This window comes from Cajanus cajan, chromosome 10 (genome assembly GCF_000230855.2).
Source record: "Cajanus cajan strain Asha chromosome 10, NIPB_CcT2T_4, whole genome shotgun sequence".
NCBI classification, from domain to species: domain Eukaryota; kingdom Viridiplantae; phylum Streptophyta; class Magnoliopsida; order Fabales; family Fabaceae; genus Cajanus; species Cajanus cajan.
This window is the reverse complement of record NC_138526.1, coordinates 25,749,567-25,766,101: the sequence shown is the minus strand read 5'-3', so window position 1 is coordinate 25,766,101 and position 16,535 is coordinate 25,749,567. Positions and strand designations below refer to the sequence as shown.

At 36.6% G+C, this 16,535-nt stretch overlaps 1 long non-coding RNA gene across 1 annotated transcript; it reads left to right on the top strand.

Moving 5' to 3' along the window:
* Positions 1-667: 667 nt before the first annotated feature.
* On the top strand, positions 668-2,171 carry LOC145952663 (uncharacterized). Its single transcript, XR_014430167.1, has 2 exons — positions 668-892; positions 1,925-2,171. It is a non-coding gene; the product is annotated as an uncharacterized LOC145952663 (long non-coding RNA).
* Positions 2,172-16,535: the final 14,364 nt, after the last annotated feature.

Below are 16,535 nucleotides of genomic sequence, written 5' to 3'. Positions count from 1 at the left end.
CTAAGATACTTTGTATCACTATATGTCTTTCATCTTAAGATGAAAAATAATTTATTTATTAGACTATTGTAATACCTAATTTTTGTCCGGACCTAAAAGATGAAGAAATGAACCTATGTTATTAAGGGAAGAAGCTCCTAAAGCATAAAGACAACTCGACATGACAACAAGAAAGCTTGATGTAACACCCTATTATTTTAATATTATTATTGAGTCTTTTCGTAAATTTATTAAGTTTTAGGGGTATTTTTGTAAATATTAATGGCATTTTTGCAGTTTTATTAAAGTTTGAGGGGTAAATGGGTAACTTGGAACGGGCTGTTCCAAAGTTGGAACGGGCCGTTCCAAGCAATAAAAGGATACTGAAATTTTAAGTTGGGAACGGGCCCAGAACGGGCCGTTCCGGAAGGAGAACGGGCCGTTCCGGAGGGAGAACGGGCCGTTCTGCTGAGAGTGAGAACGGGCCGTTCTGGTTTTAGAATGGGCCGTTCTGCTTTTTGGAAACGGGCCGTTCCAATTTTAGAACGGGCCGTTCCAGTTGAAAATTTTGCACAGATTCGAAGGTTCCAGAACGGGCCGTTCTGAAATCGGTACGGGCCGTTCCGGGTAACCCAGATTGCCTATAAATAGGAGGCATGGGGGGTGAAAAATTATAACTGTGAAGGGTGAAAAATTTTAGAGAGAGAGAGAGAGAGAGAAAGAGGAGGGAGAGAAAGAGGAATCTTGAGGAGGAGATTCTGTCCTAGTTTCGGTTATTGTTTAAAGAGAGAAGTGGAGGTTCTGCCCTAGTTCCGGTTATTGTTTAAGGAGAGAAGTGGAGGTTCTGCCCTAGTTCCAGTTACTGTTTAAGGAAAGAGAGGAGGAGGTTCTGCCCAAGTTCCTATCTATTCAGGTACGGGGGAAAAGGGGATTATTTATATGTATAGTACATGAGGGAATTGGGTAGAGGAAGAATTCCTTAGGATTATGATTGATTTTACAATTATTTGATTTGGAGAATTATTGGTTCTATTAAAATTATCTGTGTTGAGGTTTATAAATATGCCTAAGTGTAGGAATGATGATCTGTGAAGAAGAATGAATTGTAAGGAAAATGCGGTGAGCTAGATTTTGGAATAATGAGGGGTTTTACTGTTTATATTAATTATTCTATTGATTATTATATTAATGAAAGTTATTGTTATATTACTTGTTAAGAATTAATGATATTGATGTGAATTGCTTGAGGGGTATGTAAACCCTATTTTATTGAGCTTATCTGTTATCTATGTGATATGGAATTGCGTACGTGATATGAATTTGAGTTATAAGATGAAATGATGTATGAATGTGATTTTGATTGTGATTGTGGTGCCTCACATCGATGACCTGGGATGGCACGGCCCCTGGGTATGTGGTGCTACAGGGAGGGCGTGACCCTAGCATGGTGTGGGATGAGTAAGACAATTAACACACACCACTTATGTCGTTTATGGCAGCCCTGACATGGGGTTAATTGCAAGAGATTGTATTGATTGTAATGTGATTGTGTTTCCTCACACCAAATGACTAGGGATGGCATGGCCCCTGGGTAAGTGATGCTACAGGGAGGGCATGACCCTGGTCTGGTGTGGGTTGAGTGAGGCAATTAACCTGTATCACTTGTGTCAGATATGGCGAGGTCTTGGCATAGTGTTAATTGTGAAATTGGCATGAATTATAGATGTTGAGATAATTGTTATATTGATGTGAATGAGGAAAGGTAAAAATGATAATGTTAATTATAAAATCTAAATGGATTGTGATGGATTGATAAATTATGATACATGCTCGTAAATATTTTATTAAATAAAGAAAATATGATGAGATTTTAACATGGTGTGTTTGGATGTACTTTGCATATAGATATCTTCTTTTCTCACCGTATAAATTGTGGATATTTTAGGTGGAGAGGATCCGGCTGCAAGTGGCATATAGGATGCCAACAGTTTTATTTTGGGAAATGCTCTGATATTGTGACATCGGGGCAAAGGATTTTTAGGACGAAATATTCGTGTGAATTTGGTACTGTAATATTATTTTGAAAACAATTTGTAAAAACTCTTGTGTGTTATGTTTTATATTTCTGCTAATGTGGTTGTTCGAAGTTTTTCATGTGAACCCTTTTACTGTAATTGAAAGATTTATTACAATATATGTGTTGGGGTAGTAAGGGTGTCACACTTGAAGTTTGATTGTTTCAGTAGCCCAGAATGGACAGTTTCGAACTCGGAACGGGCCGCTCCAAAACTGGAATATAGGAGGTTCCAAGTATGGAACGAGCCGTTCCAAACCACTAAAAAGGTCTAGAAATCCTCGTTTAGAACGGGACGTTCCAACTTAGTCTCATATGAGTGAAATTCAAACCTGGAACGGGCTGTTATGATTTTAGAAGGGGCATTCCGGATTCAAATTTTGCTCTTAACGGATTAGACCAGAACGGGCCATTCCGGATATGGAACGGGCCGTTCTGGACATTTCTGACATCTATATATAGTAGACTAAGACACTATTCTCGGGTCCGGGAAAAATTCATTCAGAACTCCATATAGCTCGAAAATTATGTTTTTCTCCTGCCTTTTGTATTTCTTGAGATTTTTGTGAGGCATATTATAGTGTGAAAGGTAGCCAAAATACACCTAATAAATTCCCATATTTGAAGATTCAGTAAAGCTCGTTTAAGAGGTATTTCAGTCAATTCTCTTCTCTTTGCTCTATTCCCTCATTTTAAATATCGTTATAATAAAAATGACTATGTAGACATTTTAGGATCGATCATGTAATTTAAATTTTAAACATGTAAATAAATATTAATAAAGGGGATTAAATATTTAGCTTATTAATTCTAATTATGCTAACTTCATCATAAGGGTACCGATTAAGGGCGCTGTAGGGGTGTTTAATACCTTCCCTACACGTAACCGACCCCCGAACTCAATTCCAAGGCCATTATTGGACTTTTAAAAACCTTTTCTTTTTCCAATATTTTGAGTAAAACATTGGTGGTGACTCCATAAACTCATTTTTCAAAACCATTAGTTAAGAATTAGTCTGGTCTCTGGACATTCCTTAATTGATGAGATTTTCAAAAGGATGTCTAAATCATAGGTTGCAAGATCGGAAATTTTCGGGGTTGCAACAGATGATGACTCTGCTGGAGAAATTTAAAGAGGGTCAGGCCCATATAAATGATGAAGTTAGTAAAATAAGAATAATAATTTAAATATTTTTTCCTTTACTTTGTTTCTTTTATTTGCTTGGCTTTAATATCTGTTTGCCTGTTTAAATTCTGTACTTGTTTGAATAAATATTGTACATAAACCTTTGTACACAACAATTTTCCCTACATCCGGGGGCATGAGGGTATAAACATAGGGAGTGGTTGACGTACAACCGACCCAAGTTTAGTCTTGGAGCCTGCGAGCCTTGTCAGAGATCACACTCAAGGTGATAACCAGTTACTCTAGCCTGAAATACTGTGACAGACCTTAAAATTTGTCAGGTGACAGCGGCAGAGGTACTGGGTCCCTATAATGGGGGCACCTTGGGAGCCTTATAAACCAGTGAGTTTAGAACCACCCTATACAACACACTATTCTTAACAGGGACTCTAGACTATGGATTTGTGAATTATGTCGCTCGTGGACTCATTTGTTTGAGCATATGTTTGTTGCATTTTGTTTATTTAAACCGTTTATTTATTTTTATAATTTCCCTAGGGTAAAGAAAAACACAAAAATAAAAATGCATTATCATAAGGGAAAACATAGTGTGAAAATAAAATGTGAGAAGCATACATCCCTTCTTTAAAAAAGGGGCATCATGCATTTTCTAAAATAAAAATAAATAAAAATAAAAAGAAAAAGAGAGAGTGTAAAAAGAGAGACATGCATATCATGTATAGGATCACCAAAGGAATTTCTATCAAAGATGAGAAATCAGTGTGACCTCTATCACATCATAAAATATTATGAAGAGGAACACCGATAACTCACCTCTTACCAAGGATGAGTCATCGAGTCTTTACTAGAAAACCTTCTTCATGCATTATCATTTAAATAGCTTAATAGGAAATTATCATGATCCCTCGAAGGTGGCTTTTCCCACCGCAAAGAAAGCAGCAACTGCCTTACCCGAATAAGCCCGAGGAAACTCGTGATTATCACACCGGGGCAGCAGGGCACTCCATAGAAAACTACAAGGCTTTGAAATCTCGTGTACAAGAGCTTATCGATGCAGGGCAGCTCAAGTTTGAGGCCAATGCACCACACATCAAGGAATGAGCTGGATGAGTAACCATCCTGGAACGGTCTGTTGAAAAATTGTTAGGGGGCTCTCTTTTTAAAAAAAAAAAAAAATTGTTTTAAATTCATGATCAACTCATGACCTTCGTTCATGGTCACAAGTTCATATCAAATAAGGGCTTATATAAGTTTTTACATTTGTTAATAAGATACGTCATTTCCACAAATCTCTATTTCATTCATTTCACCCTTCTATCACTAAAATCTAAAACCAATCATAGTGACAAAAAAAAAGCAAAAATAAAAAAAATAGACATGACTGAAAGTATAAGGTACTGATAATTCTCCCTTTCATTCAATATCAAAGTAGATACATATAGTAAGGTGGTGACCACAAAGGAAGGACACGTCACAAACAATAAAGATAGTAATTTATCAGAATCGTAACTACCAAAAAAATACTATCCAACCCTCATACCCACAATAAGCTATGTTACCTACTTCAATCTACCCTTAACACAACAATCATAGTCTCCAAAGTATTTGGGCTTAACTCTATTGCATTTAGGCCTATTCTTCAACATTAGGCTAGTGATGGCATCACTTCCACAGTCTTCTACTTCAGTATAGTCCTCGGCTTCATTATCATGGGTCATTACATCCCATTTCCCTTCAACAAACACCTTGTCCTCAAGGTGCAAGTTTGGGTATTCTTCAAGCAGCATCTCAATGTCCCCCCAGGTAGCGTCTTCAAAAAACAATTCCTGCTACTATATCAATGCCTCACGAGCACCAGACATTGGAGACTCACGCCAGTCCAACACTGTTAGGGGTTGCAATTTGGGCTGGTTATGATAAGCCCCAGGCAGAAATTCTAAAGTAGCTGTGACATCACTATTTTTGAACGATTTCAACTTGGAAACATGAAAAACTGGGTGAATTTGAGTCCTATTAGGTAATTCTAATTGAAACGCAACATCACCAATTTGCTTCACAACATGAAAGCGACCATAAAAGCATTGAGCGAGTTTTGAAGCTCTATTATTTTTTGCTGTTACTTGACGATATGGTCTCAGTTTTACTAAGACGTGATCGCCTACTTGGAAAGGATGAGGCAATCGTTTTTTATCAGCATAGTGCTTCATGGTGGACTAGACTTTGAGCAACTTGGAGTGTAGCTTAGTCAACAGCTTTTGATGTGTAGCTAAGTCTGAATTCACAGCTTCATTACGACTAGTGCCAACTAAATATTGTGGTAACAAGGGAGGTGATTGGCCATAAACGATCTCATAAGGTGAGACTCCGGTAGTTGTGTGCTTTGCTGAATTATAGTGCCATTCAACCCAGTGTAGGTATTTTCCCCATAGCCTTGGTTCAATGTGAACAAAAGCCTATAAGTATTGCTCCAACATCTTTTTAACAACTTCTGTTTGCCGATCACTCTACGGGTGGTAAGTGAAAGACAATCGAAGCTTGGTGCCACTCATCCGAAAAACCCCTTGCCAAAAATGGCTCATAAAAATTGGGTGATAATCTGAAACAATACTCTTTGGCATGCTGTGCATTACAAGCCATAAATTCAAACAATTCTGCAACTTTTACAACTGTGAAGCTAATAGATACTTTTTCTCCAATAATAATAATAACATATTTCTAACCCAAAATATAATAATATAGTTTCAATATCAAAATATCTTATAAAATCAACCTTTTAGATTTTATAATAAAATATATAATTAATCGACTCCTAAATTATCCCTTAAAAACAAAAATAATTATTTAAAATGCTAATAAAAATACTTATTTAATACATACAAAATAATTATTTAGAATGTACAAAATAATATTTCTTTATAATAATAAAATAATTTTGACCAATTACTATATAATAATAATAATAGTATTTTTGAAAAACGGAGTGTTACAGGAAGCATTACAAAATGTGCAACTTTAGCAAATCTGTCAACTACAATGAAATGACAATGTATGTTTGGAACGAAGAGAGGCCTGTGACAAAATCAAAGGAAATATCTTCCCAAACTGTCGTATGAGGCGCAAAGGGCTGCAACAACTCGTAAGTGTCGAAACCCAAAAAATTACGATCTTGTCCACAGATAGTTTGGACTACTTTTTTGAAAAATCTCATCAATTAGGGAATGCCCGGACACCAGACTAATCCCTAACTAATGGTTTTGAAAAGAGTTCATGGAGTTGCCACCGATATTTTGCTCAAAACATCAGAAAAAGAATAAGAGAGTTTTAAAATACCAAAACGGCCTTTACAACCAAAATTGGATTTGAGGGTCGATTACGTGTAGGGAAGTTGTTAGGCACCTACGACATCCTGAATCGGTACCCTATAATGAAGCTAGCATGATTGCAAACAATAATTTAAATATTAGGTTCTTTTTTTATTAACAATTATTTACATATTTACACAATTTTCCCTAAAACGCCCACATGATTGCCCCCATTTTTAACAAAAAGAATAAATAGTAAATAAAAATACCTTTTAAAATGAGCTTTTATAGATACTTTCAACGTAGTAAATTTGCTTTTTGGCTACCCTTCACACTTCACAATGTCTCACAAATCTCAAGAAATACAACAGAAAGAGGGAGAAGAGTTTAAGAATTTAGAGGGACTATTTAGAGACAAATTTTATGGCCCCTAGAGTAGTGCCTGACTTCTGTATTTATAGACGTCAAACTAACTGAAATGGCCCGTTCCGATCACCGGAACAGCCCGTTTTGGATTAGTTTGTTAAGGGTAAAATTTGAATCTAGAATAGCCCGTTCTTGAATCGGAATGACCCATTCCAGATTTGAATTTTACTCACAACAACCTGTGTCTAAACGGTCCATTATGGTCTGGGAATGACCCGTTTCGACATAGGGTTACTAGGCCCTTTTAGCAATTTGAAACGGTCCGTTTCGAGCTCCTAATTCCCCCTTTTTGGGTTTTGGGTAGTGAATGAAACCTTGATATATCTGTTGAATATTAGGTTCAAAATTAGGCTTCTTGAATTTTTTCCACCAAATCACATTGTGGAACTGTTAACCCAATCATTTGAGTTGGGCCTCCGTGCACTTTGCACAAGGCATCCGCTACCGGATTAGACGCCCCCAGCTTATATACTATCTCATACGTGTAATCAAGCAATTTGGACAAGTAATATTGTTGCTTCGGTGTCTACACTACCTGTGTCATTAGCTCCTTAAGACTACGTTGATCTGTATGTACAATAAACCCTCTGCCTAGCAAAAATGTACGCCACTTTTTGACTATGGTTGTGATTGCGTGCAACTCTCTAATATAGGTGGATGAGGAAAGCATTTTGGGACAAAACTTTTTGCTAAAGTAAGAAATAGGATGACCGTTTTGTAGCAGAACCACCCCCATTCCCTGCCCTGATGCATCCGTTTCCTAAACAAAATCCTCTTGGAAGTTAGGTAATGACAACACAAGGGCTTGAGTCATAACAGCCTTCAATTGATCAAAGGATTGTTGAGCTTTAGTTGATCAAGCAAATGAGTTCTTGAGCAAGTTTGTGAGAGGGGCAGTTATCGAAGTATAGTGCTTAACAAACTTGCGATAAAGCCCAATCAGTCCTAAGAATCCACGTAATTGCTTGATATTGGTAAGTGTTGGCTAGGCAAGCATGGCTCAAATTTTCTCTGGGTTTGGTCCAACTCCCTCTCTGGTAATGACATGGCCCAGATATTCTATTGACTCCTATGCAAACAAACACTTGCTCTTCTTAAGGAAGAACTGATTAATTAGAAGGCACTGCAAAATAGTGTCAAGGTGAGCAAGATGTTCCTTCAATGACTTACTATAAACAAGTATGTTGTTGAAGAAAACAATAACAAAATCTCTCAAATAAGCTTGAAATAGGATATTCATGGTTGACTGGAATGATGTTGGTGCGTTGCATAACCTGTTGCGGGTTGCATCAATTGTCCCGTGGCGGAGGCTAGGTGGGTCAAGTCACTATTGAATCATGGCGCTTGGGCTGCTGCGCTCTTAAGTAAAAAGAGTTGCGCTCTGACTATTAGCTATAACTTTTGGCCTAGTGGTAAGCGCTCGATCCAACAATTGGTATCAGAGCCAAGGTCATGAGTTCGATACCCAGCGGAGCAATTGCTGAGGGGGAGATTGTTGCGGGTTGCATCAATTGTCCCGTGGCGGAGGCTAGGTGGGCCAAGTCACTGTCGAATCATGGCGCTTGGGCTGCTGCGCTCTTAAGTAAAAAGGGTTGCGCCCTGACTATTAGCTATAGCTTTTGGCCTAGTGGTAAGCTCTCGATCCAACATAACCCAAAGGGCATTACGAGAAATTTGTAATGTCACCTGGACACATACGGATTTGATGGTATCCGGAGCGCAAATCAACCTTGGAAAATCATTGTGCTCCATGCAACTCATCCAATAATTCATCAATTGAAGGAATGGGTAACCGATCCTTCACTGTGATAGCGTTAAGCACTCTATAGTCCACACAAAATCTCCAAGACTCATCTTTCTTACGCACCAGTAACACCAGGGAAGAGAAAGCATTGTTGCTACATTGGATAATTCTCTTAGCCAACATATCCTTAATTTGACGTTCAATTTCATGTTTTTGGAAGTGAAAATATTTGTAGGGTCTAACATTCACTGGGTTATCCCCTTCTAACAAAGGAATATGGTGATCATTTTCTCATATAAGAGGAAGCCCCTTTGGTTCATTAAAAATTTGAGGGTATCTGCCCAACAACTCTTCAACCTCAGCCACTGTTTGAGATCGAATTAGGGCCTCAATAAGTGAGATTAAATGCAACTAGAAGAGTTTTGCTATCCTATCTGTGGAAAGCATCCGCTTGAGTTGATGCATAATGGATTCTTGTGATTTCGTACGTTGCTCGCCTTTGAGTTCAACCACCTTCCCCTATTTGATGAATTTCATTGTCAATTTTTCATAGTCCATCAGAACTGGACCTAAAGTAGTGAGCCATTGGACTCTCAAAACTAATTCTACACCTCTCAAAGGTAATACAAACAAATCAACTAGAAACGTATGAGAGCCCAATTTCAATGATAACTGTTTACATACTGTTGAGCAAAACAACTCTTCATCGCTTCCAACTAGAACGTGAAATCCCATAGTTAAGCCAACCTGGAGACCCAAGTGTTTGGCTATATGATCTTGGATGAAATTATGGGTACTCCCACTATCCACCAAAGCTGCAACCGAAGAAGTGTTCATGTGACCCAATACCTTGAAGGTCTGAGATATTCAATGGCCCAATAACGCATGTAAGTTGATTTGGGTTGAATGGATGTTGGGTGGGTCATTCTAAATCGAAGCATCTAATTGTAAGCAGTGGGTCAAGTCTTCCACTAGTTGCTCGGGGTTGTTTGGTTTAGCTATTAGGAGCATAAACTCCCGTTTGCACTTATGGATAGGACGATACCTCTAATCACAATTGTTAGAAAAGAATGGCACAATCCAAGAGGGGGGGTGAATTGGATTCTATGACACTTTAAAAATTTTCAGATTATTTAGGATCTTTATTTCAATTAAACTTTTCTAAAAATGAATTTTCAATGAAGTTTCTTAAAGACTTGTTATAGAAGAATGAAACCTATATGTTTTCTTGATTACACAATAATGAGGTTCAAAGTTAACACTAATATGTAATGCTTTAATTCAGTTTAAACCAACATTGTTCATGCACATATGTTAATCAAGAACTATCTTTAATGCACAATCAAGATATTACACAAAGTAAAAGATAAGGGTAAGAGAAGATTGCACAAGTCTTTTATCCTGGTTCAGCCACTCCACATGTGACCTACATCCAGTCCTCAATCAACACCTGATTAAGATATGTTCCACTATCTTAATGAAGAAGGTTTACAAGCATACCACACATGCATACACTCCTACATTCAAGATAATCACTTTCTTGACCCCAAGAAAGAACCCCTTGTAGAAACCTACTACAAGAATCCTTACCACTTGAGAAACCCTTCTCAAGATTTTACAAGTATTCACAAAGAATTAAGGAACGAATTCACCTGGAATTTAGAAGCAAATCTTAATCTTTTCCCTTTCAAGAGTGTGATGATGATGATGATTCTTTCTCAAAGATTTTCACAAACGTTTTTCTTCTTGGATTCACAAAGAAAACTCTCCAAGATTGTCACAAAGACTCCACAAAAACGCTTTTCTAAATTTGATTCTGAATTCTAACTCTGTTCTGAAGTTTCAAAAAGTTCAAACTATTTATAAAAGTTTCAGAACCAGATAATCGATTATTGTAAAGAATAATCGATTATTTTGTTCTTCAGGTTTTCTGGAAACCAACCAAGAACAATATAATCGATTATTTTGCTAGATAATCGATTATTTTAGAGAGTCATTTCTGGGATAATCGATTATTTCACAAATAATCGATTATTGCAGCAAGGCATCCCAGTTTTCCTATTGCTGGAATAATCGATTATATTTAATGATAATCGATTATTTTGAGTTAGTTTTCAAAACTTCATTTTAAGTCTCAAAATAAATTCTTAATCCTTTCAACTCATCATCATACACTCCCTAATCAGTTTAGATATAGATTTAGCTTATGCACACAACAAATAAACTCAACCAAAACACTTTATACATTAATTCCTATTACATAGCACTTTCTTTGACTTTGTTTTTATCTTCTAAGTTGTTATTGTCCTTGACACACATTTGTTATCATCAAAACTCTTCAAGCACCAGAGATGTTCTCATCAAGCTCAGACTTCAACAATCTCCCCTTTTTTGATGATGACAAACCATGATACACTGAAGCTAGGCTTTAACCATTGTGCTTTGATACATCACCTGCAAAACCATACACACACAAGCACAATACCTGCAAAAACCATATACATATATACACACAACAACCTTTTTCCCCCTTTGGCATTATCAAAAACAAACCAAGCTATGTTTCTCACTATATAAGCCATATGCATACTCCTTAAGTGCCCAGAACAATACCAAAATCAAAGGTATTGATCAATCATTCAAACTTTGTGAACAGAAAATTTTCAAATTGACCAAGTTATCTTCAATCACACTATGAACAAAAACATTCATTTGTCAACCAAAATCATAATGTGCAGTACATTATTACAATTCAAAGTCCACAATCATCATCAATTATGCCAATCAAATATCTAAAACCACACATCAAAATCCAAAAACAGAACATCAATCAACATGCTCAAGAACAGAGCATCAATGCATCAATCACCCAAATCACAATTTGGTACACAATTCAAATTAATATATCAGCAAAATAGGCTTCAAATTCCATCAGAAATTTAATTGTTCAACATCATAAAGCATAAAAATTGTTCCAGACTTAAAAGTATTACAACCAAATTGAAATAAAAGTTCAAAAATAGAATTTAAAAGTCCTAATTAAACTAATCATCAAAACAGAGCACAAATCACTCCGAGTCCTCAGGTATGCCTAAGTGAGTCTTGAGTCGCTGCACCTCACGATCAAGATCATCAAACCTGTCAAGAATACCAGAAAACAAGGACTCATGCCTTCTAGACATGTCCACATTTGGGCATGGTTATGCAAACGGGGTTTTAACATCCAAGCAATAATGAACGAAATTAAACGGGAATTCTTTTTCATACCTCCCGCCAGAAACTTGTTGTAGTTGGTGGTTTCAGGATTCCTCTGACAATCCCTAAAGGTCGTCAACTCCTCAAAGTCACCAAAATTGAAGGGTTGGGGTTTTTACGTCCCATGCCGCTCAGCCCGACAGCCGCCTTTTATGCTGGCCCGTCAAGTTTAATCAGCTTCCCCTTCACCACTGATTGCATAATACCCTCATTACTTGTAGCAAAGCAGAGAAATAACCTGATCAGCTTAGGGTAATAGGGACCCTCCATTTCCAAAAACTTTCCAAGTTCTTGGTGCTCCAGAAGAGTTGGAAAGCTAAAGCCTTCATTCTTGAACCACTCCATCTTCAGGGTCTTGGGAGGAATGATTCTCTGCCCCGCATACCACTCGAAATAATACTCTTGGGTCTTCTCATCTGGGAACCATTTGGAAATCAGTTGCCCAGAGGGTAGAGGGCGCTTGCTCCCCCTCACTTCAAGCTTCTTGGGTCTCTTGGATGAAGAAGCCATGAATGGGTCTTGATGGAGAAGAAGAGAATGAGAGAGTTGAGAGGGTTAGGGTTTGAGGGTTTGAGAGAATGTTAGAAAATGAGAAAAAGAGAGGTTTTGAGAGAGGTTTATGCCCTAGCACGTTCTGAGTGGGAGAGTTTTTCTAACTGAAGAGTTTATGGGAAGTTTTAAGGGTTTGGCGCGCATATAACCGTTCAAATGCTTTAGAAATTTCAAAAGTCGCCTAGATAATCGATTATTGATACAAATAATCGATTATTTGTATCAGTAAAAACCCTTTGAAAACATAATCTGATATGAATAATCGATTATTTTTGGAATAATCGATTATTCCAGAGGATTGTTTCTCCTCACTCTGCCCAGATAATCGATTATTTTCAAGATAATCGATTATTCTAGTGGCCTTTCAAATTCTTCTTCCCAGATAATCGATTATTTCCCTAGATAATCGATTATTCCAGTGACTCTTAAAATTCTTCTTACCAGATAATCGATTATTGCCCAAATAATCGATTATTTCAGAGGCTCTTGGAATTCTTCATCTCCTAGATAATCGATTATTACCCAAATAATCGATTATTATTATGGGTTTACTTGAAATAATCGATTATATTTTAAGATAATCGATTATTCCAGAGAAGTTTTGTTTCTCAGAATTTCAACCTTTCAAATTACTCCAAGTTTGATTTACTCCTTGAATACTCTGTTTTATACTTCAATATCTCATACTCATTCCACACAGTCATCCAATCACTCTCAATTCAAGCATGATTCATTGATTATCCCTAGTTCAATTCTTAATTGGTTAAATCTTTCCCTTGGTAGAGGTTTTGTAAATATGTCAGCTAATTGCTTGCTAGTCTCTACAAACTCTACAACACAATCATTTCTTTGAACATGATCTCTCAAAAAGTGGTGTCTTATCTCTATATGTTTTGTCCTAGAGTGCAAAATTGGGTTTTTGGTCAAATTTATTGCACTTGTATTGTCACACCTCAGAGGTATTTTATTTAGCTCAGTTCCATAGTCTCTTAACTGTTGCTTCATCCAAAGAATTTGAGCACAACAACTTCTAGCAGCTATATACTCAGCCTCAATTGTACTTAAAGCAACACAAACTTGCTTTTTGCTATGCCATGAGACAAGTGCACTACCTAGTAGGTGACAAGTTCCACTTGTACTCTTTCTATCTAGTCTACACCCAGCATAGTCTGAATTTGAGTAGCCTATCAGACTTAGTGAGACTCCCTTTGGATACCACAAACCTACATTAGTTGTACCTTTCAAATATTTAATAATTCTCTTTGCACTCTTCATGTGAGATTCTTTTGGATTAGCCTGAAATCTTGCACATAGGGACACAACAAACATTATATCAGGCCTACTAGCTGTCAAGTATAAGAGTGATCCAATGATACCTCTATACTTTGAACTATCAACAACTATTCCTTTCTCATCTAAGTCAAGATTGCAATTGTTTGATATTAGTGTGGTAGCCTCTTTACACCCTTCCATACCAAACTTTTTCAGAAGTTCATTGCAATACTTGCTTTGACTTATGAAGATCCCATCACTCATTTGTTTGATTTGCAACCCCAAAAAGAATGTAAGCTCCCCCATCATTGACATTTCAAATTCTCCTTGCATGGTTTTAGCAAATTCCTTACATAGAGAGGTATTGGTAGATCCAAATACAATATCATCCACATAGATTTGAACATACATTGTATCATTTTTGAACTTTTTGACAAACAATGTATTATCCACTTTCCCTCTCACATAGTTATTTTCAATCAAAAATTTGCTCAACCTATCATGCCATGATCTTGGAGCTTGCTTCAAGCCATAAAGTGTCTTTTTAAGCTTGTACACATGATTAGGATTTTTAAAATCCACAAAGCTTGGTGGTTGCTCAACATACACTTCTTCTTGTATCAACCTATTAAGGAAAGCACTTTTTGCATCCATTTGATAAAGCTTGAAATTCATTATAGAGGAATAAGCAAGAAGTAATCTAATGGCCTCTATCCTTGCTACAGGGGCAAAAGTCTCATCATAGTCAATTCCCTCTTCTTGATTATACCCCTTAGCCACTAGTCTTGCCTTATTTCTTATAATTATCCCAGATTCATCAAGCTTATTTCTAAAAACCCACTTGGTTCCTATAATTGGATAATCTTTTGGTAATGGCACTAAATCCCATACTTCATTTCTTTCAAACTGATTTAGTTCCTCTTGCATGACCATTTACCAATGTTCATCTTTTAGTGCTTCATCAATGCTTTTAGGTTCAACTTGTGACACAAAAGCCATAGTATTGCAAATATTCTTAATGGCACTCCTAGTTGAAACTCCCTTACTTATATTTCCAATTATGTTATCCATTGATAAGTCCCTAGAAGTTTTTCATTCCTTAGGCAATTGTTCACTTGTTTCCTTTGTGTTTTCATGTGATTCACTCTCTTTAGGCTTATTGTTTGTTTCACTCTCCAATAGAGGTTGATCAAGCAAATCAGTTAAGTCTTCAATTTCAGTTTGCCTTGTCTCTTGTTTGTTAGACTCATCAAATACAACATGGATAGATTCTTCAACAACTAGAGTTCTCTTGTTATAGATTCTGTAGGCTTTGTTATTTGTTGAGTATCCTAGAAAGATTGCCTCATCAACCTTTGCATCAAATTTTCCAAGTTGCTCTTTCCCATTGTTCAGCACAAAGCACTTACACCCAAACACTCTAAAATATGAAATGTTAGGCTTTCTTCCATTTTAAATTTCATAGGGTGTTTTCTTTAATATAGGCCGGATCAGAACTTTGTTTAACACATGACAAGCTGTGTTAACAGCATCAGCCCAAAAATATTTTGGCAATTTTGTTTCATTTAACATAGTTCTAGCTAGTTCTTCTAAAGACCTATTTTTCCTCTCAACAACCCCATTTTGTTGAGGTGTCCTAGGTGCTGAGAAATTATGGTTTATACCATGTTCCTCACAGAATTTTTGAAACATAATGTTTTGAAATTCACCTCCATGGTCACTTCTTATAGAGGTAATGTTTAAATTCTTTTCATTTTGAACAAGCTTGACAAATTTTCTAAAGGCATTAAAAGCATCATTTTTATTTGCTAGAAACATAACCCATGTGAATCTTGAGTAGTCATCTACAATAACTAAACCATAGTAGTTTCCACCTAGACTCATGGTTCTTGAAGGACCGAACAAATCCATGTGAATCAATTACAAAGGTCTAGTTGTAGAAATCTGATTTTTTCTTTTAAAGCTAGCCTTCACTTGCTTGCCCTTTTGACAAGCATCACATAGTTTGTCCTTACTAAACTTGAGTTTAGGTAATCCTACCACTAATTCCTTCCTACTCAGTTTATTTAAATAATCCATATGAATATGTGCAGCTCTCCTATGCCAAAGCCAAATATTGTCTTCTTGGGTTATTAAGCACTTAGTATTTGAAATTGCTATTGAGTGTTCTAAGTCAAGCATGTATATGTTGTCAATTCTTTTTCCAATGAATCAGATTTCTTTAGTCTTTTTATCACTTATCAAGCAACATGTATTATCAAATTCAATTTTAAAACGTTTATCACTAAGTTGACTTATGCTCAGCAAATTATGTTTCAGCCCATCAACAAGCAATACATTTTCAATCAATGTTTGAGAGGAGGAGTTACCAACATTGCCATGACCAAGAATTCTCCCTTTGTTGTTGTCACCATAGGTAACATACCCTTCATTCTTGAGTTTTAGACTTGAGAATTTTGAAGGATCTCCAGTCATATGCCTTGAGCAGCCACTATCAAGATACCATAGTAAATTTTTGGCCCTCAAGCATTCCTACAACAAAGATTCAGAGAAAAAATTTAGGTACCCATGTGAAGGGTCCTTGTAGGTTAGTTAAAAGCTACTTTCTTTGACTTGAATGGCATGCTCATGCTTTGATTAAAACCAAGTCCACTCCTATCAAAAGTGTTTCTTTGTTTTCCCAAAAGAATGTTTAAATTTGCATTTCCATTAGTGAACTTTGCAAGAATGGATTTTAAATCAGCATTTTCTTTTTCAAAAGTCTTGCAATTTTCACAAACATCT